An 8,531-nucleotide genomic window follows, 5' to 3' on the forward strand; every position below is an offset into this window, starting at 1 on the left:
CAGATGGCACGTTCCATACCCTTCATCATTTCTTCTGATAAACTTTTGGGATAAAACGCTACCAAATGTAAAAGGATCACCGTGTGACTCATAGTAAGAGATAGTCCTTGTCCCAAGCAGCTTACATGTTAAACAGACCAAAAAAAAAGGGAATGGTAGCAGGATTCAACCTAAGGCAAAGTAGTGACCCCATGTGAAGATGAGCCCACCTGTTATTAACTCCATTCACGTTATTATTATTTGCCCTCATATCAACACCATGATATTTAACATGCAGCTTATTCTGGGCTGGAGTTCACTTGACTCTTCTAAAATAGGATGTATGCAAAATGCATAACTGAATTTCCTGTTTAAAGCCGGAGATTCTCTTGATGCTGCAGCTCTTGAAGAGAAAATTGAGACAATCTGCATCCCTCTGTGTCTGTGCAATTTACAGCAAATTCCCATGAGAGCTCTCCTCAGAATCAGAGGGATGCTATTATGGCTCAATACTGCATCCCATCTAGTGGGTCTCACATATAATTTAATTCCTGCAGACATGAGAGATGCCCAAGTATTATTAGAGAAGTCTCCGTGTCTCTTTTTTTACTATCCACGGATCCAGACACAATTAGAATTTGTGGCATCTGGTGGAGAAGTTAAAGTGGACTCTCTCTGGATCTCCTGCAAAACCTCTGGATTCAGTGTTGGTGATTATGGGATGACCTGGTACAGAAACACACCTAGAAAGGGACTGGAGTGGCTCTCAACCATTAGTCATTGGGCCAGAGGTACAAAAAATTACGCGGCTTCAGTGAAAGGCCAATTCATCATTGCCAGGGACAGTCCCAACAACCTGTTGTATTTGCACATGCACTTGTTGGAGGTCAGACAAGAATGGTTTTTACTGCAGATTTCTGCTGGGGAGGCTGAAAGTCTGAACAGTAGAAAATCCCAAAGGAAACCGTCTCGGACAATCCACTCAGCTTTAACAATAGTAACGGGTTACCTACTGCCATCCACTTCTTTCCCTGACCCTGGACCCTGGGATTCCTTCCCTCTTCCCCTAGTGCCAGCTTTCCCCAGTCCCCTTGCGGCACCTCATTCCTCCAGCTCTATCCAGTCTAAGTCTCCAAGAGACAACAGAAACCAAGGCCTCTCACCAGGCTTTGCAGGGACTCCTTCCAAAGGAGCTGCTCTGTGCCTTAAAATGGGGCCAGAGGGAGGTCTTGGAAGATGCATGGGGATGTGTCCACCATGGGAGAGTGGATAGAGAGAACATGCAATGGGTTAGTGAGTTTCCTGAACAAGAGGGCAAGGACTGGGGGGCTTAGACATATTGGATGTGACCTGTGTAGGCCTTTATCTACCTAGTTATCCTTAATGGACTCACGTCCATGCTCTGGCCAGGTGGTGCTGCCTCACACCAGCTCTGACCCCTGCGCTGATCCAGGCCCATTCTCTCTCTCTCACCCATGGCAGCTGTGGCTGACCCTGCACCCGCCTGCTGGGGGCTGACCATCACATCAGCCCAGGCCCCGAGAGCAGCGAGGCTGGGTGGGGTCGGACCGGAGCGAACACCACTACGGACAGGCTGCAGGAGGTGGTGAGGAATGGCACATGCAGAGAACAGTGCTGGCATTACAACTAGGGCTGCTAATTTTGGTTGGACATATTTCTGGAGGTTTCATCTTCTGACATAATCTTTAATTCAATATTAATCTTTAATTCCTGGAGACTCCAGGACAATCCTGGAGGGCTGGCAACCCTAATTACAACCCCACCACCATTCTGTGGGCCGGCAACCCCCATGCCAAGAAATCAGTGTTCCAGGTAAATCTCCCCCCACCCAGAGCGGCCAGCCTGCAGCAACCTGGTCCAGGGCAAGGAGCTGATGGAAACCACCATGGCCCCTGGTGCATCATGGGAGATGCTGCCTAGCTAGGGAGCCCAACATCTAGGACATCTCCGGAGAGGTCTCTCCAGTGTTAGTGCCCTTCTGCAAGGCGCTAGTGGAAACGGGATGAAATTTAACATGGGCTCATGCAAATAGGGACAAGTAAGAAGAAAATTCCTGCTCTGAGCTGGAGGCTCATCAGCTGGAAGCGACAGAGCAGGAGGGAGACTTGGGTGTGTCAGTGGATTGCAGGATGACCATGGGCCACAAACAGGATGAGTCCGGGAGAAAGGTCAATATGGTCCTGGGATGGAGAAGCCCAGGTATTTCCAGTAAAGGGACATTTGAATGCCAGCGTAGAAGGCACTAGGCAAAGCTCAGCTGGAATCTGGTGCAGAGTTCTGGGCAGCCCTGTCCCAGAAAGAAGGATTCCTGCTGGAGCAGGTGCCGAGCAGGGCTGGTGGGATAATTGGGGAAATGGAGAGTCGGTCTCGTGAGAGGGGAATAAAACACTTGGGTAGGTTAGCCTGAAACACAGACTGAACAGGATCTGATTGCTTTATAAATACAGCAGGAGCAGGGGGAACACCAGGGAGAGAGACGAGCTGTTGAAACTAAAGGACAAATCAAATGGGAATAAATATGGCAGGGATCAATGGAGGCTGGAGATGAGGAGAAGGTTTCTAACCATCAGAGGGGGAAGGTTCTGGAACAACCTCCAATGGGAGCAGTTCGGGGGAGAGGGGGGAACAACCTAACAAGGATGCACACAGAGCTTGATATGTTTATGGATGGGATGATATGACAGGGCTGCCTGAGACAGGAGGAACTGGATCCCATGACCCAGTAGGAGCCGTCCAGTCCTGTATTCCCACCAGAAAGAATAGGGGCATGAGGCACCCAACTACCACTCGCATGATGCACCATGACCAGAAATGTTTAGGCTTTGATTTTTAACATGTTTCAGGAAAAATGTTGAAAATGGAGAAATGCCCCACACCCACATTTTATGAGCATCTGTATGTATTGTTCGCCTTCCCTGGAGGGTCTTCAAGTGAACTCAACCCCAAGGCTACCCAACAAACAGGACCCTGGGTGAAATCCTAGACCCACAGATGTGGATGGGAGCTTTGCTGTTGACGTCCATAGGGGCAGGGGCTCACTGGAGCTGGGGGAGAGTCAGTGTTCCCGTCCCGCAGGAAATGGCAACATTTCAATCTTTGTTTTCAAAGAAAAGTTGAGATGTCAACATTTTTCATAGAATGCAAATTCCAAAGCCAGGTTTGACTCAGAAATGTCAAAATGTTTCATTGCAACATTTTCAATCAAAATGAAACATGCCAGGATGTGAACAGATTGAAACATTTCCTTCCATGTGAACAAATTGGAGAGAGTCCAGGGGAGAGAAACAACAAAAAAAATGATCAGAGGTTTAGAACAGCTGACCTTGGGAGGAAAGGCTGAAAGAACTGGGCATGTTTGGGCTAGAAAAGACGAAGCTGAAGAGGGGACATGATAACTGTCTTCAAATATATTAAGGGCTGTTATAAAGAGGACAGTGATCAAATGTTCTCCATGTCTATTGAAGACAGAACAAGAAGTAATGGGCGTAATCTGCAGCAAGGAAGATTAAGATTGTATATTATGAAAAACTGTCCAACTCTAAGGCTAGTTAAGCTCTGGAACAGGTTAACTAGGGAGGCTGTGGAATCCGTCATTGGAAGTGTTCAAGTCCAGATTGGACATACACCTGTCAGGGACAGTCTAGGTTTATTTGGTCCAGCCTCAGTGCACAGGGTTAGACTAGATGACCTCTCAAGATACCATCCAGCCCAGCTTTTCTATGGTTCTAAGATTTTGGTTTGTTGAGCTTACCCCAAATGCTTCATTTCGAGCGAGTTCAACATTAAGCTGCAGTTCCTTATCAGTGCATTGCCTTCAGGCAGGGGCACGCACAGAAACTTAACTTTGATCCCTTTTGCTGGGGCATGTTCTGTATCCGCTCCCCCGGCTCCAGCAGGAGCTCGCTGTCCTCCCTGCAGCCCCAAGGCTAGGAGGATCTTGCTCTCCCCACCACTGCAGCCTGGGCCTGAAAGAGCTCTGTGCCTCCCACGATTATGTGTGTGCCTCTGCTACCCCCCTTGTGCATAGCCCTGCCTTCTGGGAGCTGTAGTTCAAATCTCTATTTTCCCTTATGTAGTCCCTGCCTGGATTACATCTCCCACAATACTCTGAGCTTCATGATTCCCATGATGCTCCAAACAGCTCAATCAGAAGCAAATCTGAGTTGCATTATGGGAGATGTAGCCCTCCAGGGACCCAAGTCCTTATGAGAGAATTGAGACCTGAAGTACAACTCCCGTAAGCCAATGCACAGGTAGCAAAAATCAGTTTAACATATTGTTGAACTGATTCCAAACTAAATGTTTCAGATCATTTAAAAAAATGAAATATTCTGATGTGGGTGAAATGGACCCACGATTAAATATTTCATTTCAATTTTCCAGATGGAAAATTAAAAATTCATGGAAAAATCAATTTTTTTTCTGTGGAAAATTTCAATTTTGTATAAACTGCCCTTTCCACAGGTACATTTTCCCAGCTCTAGATTTCACTCTCTGCTGGCCCATTTTCAGGCTGGTTCTGTTTGGTGGAAAGAGCTGGGCCTTTAGCTGCAGAGAACACCTGTCCCACATGCAGTCTAAGATCTCCAGAGGACAGGCTGGGCTGGGTAATGTCAGTCACTGATGTTATTCTCCTTATTGGCAGGGCAATTCTGGCGGGCCCCTGGTTTCTCTGTGGAGAGAGATGGCTGAATGAATGGAGAGGTGGGTATAGGGATGGGAGGATGGATGGAGTGCGTATGGAGCTGGATGGGTGTGTAGGGCGAGGGATGGGTAGATGGATTGATGCATACATGGATGGATGGAGGAGTGTGTAAATGAAGATGGAAGGATATGTACAGTGATGGAGGGGGTATATGGGGATGGATGGATAGATGAAGGGGTGTGTAGAAGGATGGAAGGATGGACGGAGGGGTGTGTGTAAGGATGGAGGAATGGGAGATGGATAGAACAGTGAGTATGGGGTGAATGGATGCAAGGCCGGCTCTAGCCATTTCACCGCCCCAAGGATGTGTTTCTGCGGACGGTCAGCTGGTCCCGCGGCTCCAGTGGACCTGCTGCAGGCGTTTCTGCGGACGGTCAGCTGGTCCCGTGGCTCCAGTGGACCTGCTGCAGGCGTTTCTGCGGACGGTCAGCTGGTCCCGCGGCTCCAGTGGACCTGCTGCAGGCGTTTCTGCGGACGGTCAGCTGGTCCCGTGGCTCCAGTGGACCTGCTGCAGGCGTTTCTGCGGACGGTCAGCTGGTCCCGCGGCTCCAGTGGACCTGCTGCAGGCGTTTCTGCGGACGGTCAGCTGGTCCCGTGGCTCCAGTGGACCTGCTGCAGGCGTTTCTGTGGACAGTCAGCTGGTCCCGCGGCTCAGGGGGACCTGCCGCAGGCACGCCTGCGGGAGGTCCACCGGAGTCGCCTGCCACCCTCCTGGCAACCAGCAGAGCGCCCCCCGCGGCATGCCGCCCCAAGCACACGCTTGGCGCACTGGGGCCTGGAGCCGGCCCTGGATGGATGGATAGATAGCATAGGTGCCAGAGATGGGGGCAAGAGGGACATTGTCTCCCCTCTTTGAGACCGTGAACTTGGCAGGGGCTCAACGAGCCCCCTCGCCTTATCCTCGACTGGTGCTGGGTGTTGTAACACTGGTGCCCTGTCCCTGCTAGTCAGTGCCGGTGGTAGGGGGCGCTGTGCTAGCAGGGACAGAAACACATGGGCCAAACTTGAACGGCACGGCCACCCCGTGTACCATGTAGCAACACCACCCACCCACCCATTCAAATGTGGCCTGGCTGCCTCGCTGTCCTGACAGGAGGGTGGGTGGGCCAAATCTGAGCGCGTGGCATGGGGACCTGGCACCTGGCCCCGGCACTTATGTAGCCCTTTCAGCACCCCGCTGGATGGATTACAAGTGTCTGAAACCCTCCATTATCCCTCCTCCACTCTGATTTTGCAGGGCGATTCTGGAGCCCCCTGTTTACAAGGGGAAGGCCCAGGGCATTGTCGCCTATGGAAACGGCAAAGCGCAGCCCCCTCGCACATTCACCAGAATTTCCAGCTTCTTGCCTGGGACAGAGGCGACGCTGGAGGAATTGCAGCATTAGGAGAGAGAGCTGGGCTCTGCCTCAGGCGATATTTCACACGGCAGATGCTCTGGATGAATTATTTTCCCAACTTTCCTTAAGCAAAAGGCTAGCAATAGCGTCTCAGTATAACCCTGCCCTTCCCCTGAACCACAGAACTAGGGGGCACTGTGCTGCGGGGCCAGGGGGGCTCCCTAGGGGGCACTCTCCCCTCACAGTCAGTGCTGGAGCTAGGGGGCACTGTGCTGTGGGGCCAGGGGGGCTCCCTAGGGGGCACTCTCCCCTCACAGTCAGTGCTGGAGCTAGGGGGCGCTGTGCTGTGGGGCCAGGGGGGCTCCCTAGGGGGCACTCTCCCCTCACAGTCACTGCTGGAGCGAGGGGGCGCTGTGCTGTGGGGCCAGGGGGGCTCCCTAGGGGGCACTCTCCCCTCACAGTCATGGCTGGAGCTAGGGGGCGCTGTGCTGCGGGGCAAGGGGGGCTCCCTAGGGGGCACTCTCCTCTCATAGTGCTGGCGCTAGGGGGCACTGTGCTGTGGGGCAGGGGGGCTCCCTAGGGGGCACTATCCCTTCACAGTCAGTTCTGGAGCTAGGGGGCGCTGTGCTGCAGGGAGCAGGGCAGGGGGGCTCCCTGGGGGGCACTCTCTCCTCACAGTCAGTGCTGGAGCTAAGGGGCGCTGTGCTGTGGGGCCAGGGGGGCTCCCTAGGGGGCACTCTCCCCTCATAGTGCTGGTGCTAGGGGGCGCTGTGCTGTGGGGCGAGAGGGGCTCCCTAGGGGGCACTCTCCCCTCATAGTGCTGGTGCTAGGGGGCGCTGTGCTGCAGGGAGCAGGGCAGGGGGGCTCCCTAGGAGGCACTCTCCCCTCACAGTCAGTGCTGGTGCTAGGGGGCGCTGTGCTGTGGAGTCAGGGGGCTCCCTAGGGGACACTCTCCCCTCATAGTGCTGGCGCTAGGGGGGCTGTGCTGCAGGGAGCAGGGCAGGGGGGCTTCCTAGGGGGCACTCTCCCCTCACAGTCAGTGCTGGAGCTAGGGGGCACTGTGCTGTGGGGCCGGGGGGCTCCCTAGGGGGCACTCTCCCCTCATAGTGCTGGAGCTAGGGGGCGCTGTGCTGCAGGGAGCAGGCAGGGGGGCTCCCTAGGGGACACTCTCCCCTCACAGTCAGTGCTGGAGCTAGGGGGCGCTGTGCTGTGGGGCCAGGGGGGCTCCCTAGGGGGCACTCTCCCCTCACAGTCAGTTCTGGAGCTAGGGGGCGCTGTGCTGTGGGGCCAGGGGGGCTCCCTAGGGGGAACTCTACCCTCACAGTCAGTGCTGGAGCTAGGGGGGGCTGTGCTGTGGGGCCAGGGGGGCTCCCTAGGGGGAACTCTACCCTCACAGTCAGTGCTGGAGCTAGGGGGGGCTGTGCTGTGGGGTCAGGGGGGGCTCCCTAGGGGGCACTCTCCCCTCACAGTCAGTGCTGGAGCTAGGGGGCGCTGTGCTGCGGGAAGAGGGGCAGGAGTGGCTCCCTACGGGGCACTCTCCCCTCACAGTCAGTGCTGGAGCTAGGGGGCGCTGTGCTGTGGGGCCAGGGGGGCTCCCTAGGGGGAACTCTACCCTCACAGTCAGTGCTGGAGCTAGGGGGGGCTGTGCTGTGGGGCCAGGGGGGCTCTCTAGACGGCACTCTCCCCTCATAGTGCTGGAGCTAGGGGGGCTGTGCTGCAGGGAGAAGGCAGGGGGGCTCCCTAGGGGACACTCTCCCCTCACAGTCAGTGCTGGAGCTAGGGGGCGCTGTGCTGCGGGAAGAGGGGCAGGAGTGGCTCCCTACGGGGCACTCTCTCCTCACAGTCAGTGCTGGAGCTAGGGGGCGCTGTGCTGTGGGGCCAGGGGGGCTCCCTAGGGGGAACTCTACCCTCACAGTCAGTGCTGGAGCTAGGGGGGGCTGTGCTGTGGGGCCAGGGGGGCTCCCTACGGGGCACTCTCCCCTCACAGTCAGTGCTGGAGCTAGGGGGCGCTGTGCTGTGGGGCCAGGGGGGCTCCCTAGAGGGCACTTTCCCCTCACAGTCAGTGCTGGAGCTAGGGGGTGCTGTGCTGTGGGTCCAGGGGGGCTCCCTAGGGGGCACTCTCCCCTCACAGTCAGTTCTGGAGCTAGGGGGCGCTGTGCTGCAGGGAGCAGGGTAGGGGGGCTCCCTAGGGGTCACTCTCCCCTCACAGTCAGTGCTGGAGCTAGGGGGCGCTGTGCTGTGGGGCCAGGGGGGCTCCCTAGGGGGAACTCTACCCTCACAGTCAGTGCTGGAGCTAGGGGGGGCTGTGCTGTGGGGCCAGGGGGGCTCCCTACGGGGCACTCTCCCCTCACAGTCAGTGCTGGAGCTAGGGGGCGCTGTGCTGTGGGGCCAGGGGGGCTCCCTAGAGGGCACTTTCCCCTCACAGTCAGTGCTGGAGCTAGGGGGTGCTGAGCTGTGGGTCCAGGGGGGCTCCCTAGGGGGCACTCTCC

Source organism: Gopherus evgoodei, chromosome 21, assembly GCF_007399415.2.
Source record: "Gopherus evgoodei ecotype Sinaloan lineage chromosome 21, rGopEvg1_v1.p, whole genome shotgun sequence".
In the NCBI taxonomy this organism is placed as follows: domain Eukaryota; kingdom Metazoa; phylum Chordata; order Testudines; family Testudinidae; genus Gopherus; species Gopherus evgoodei.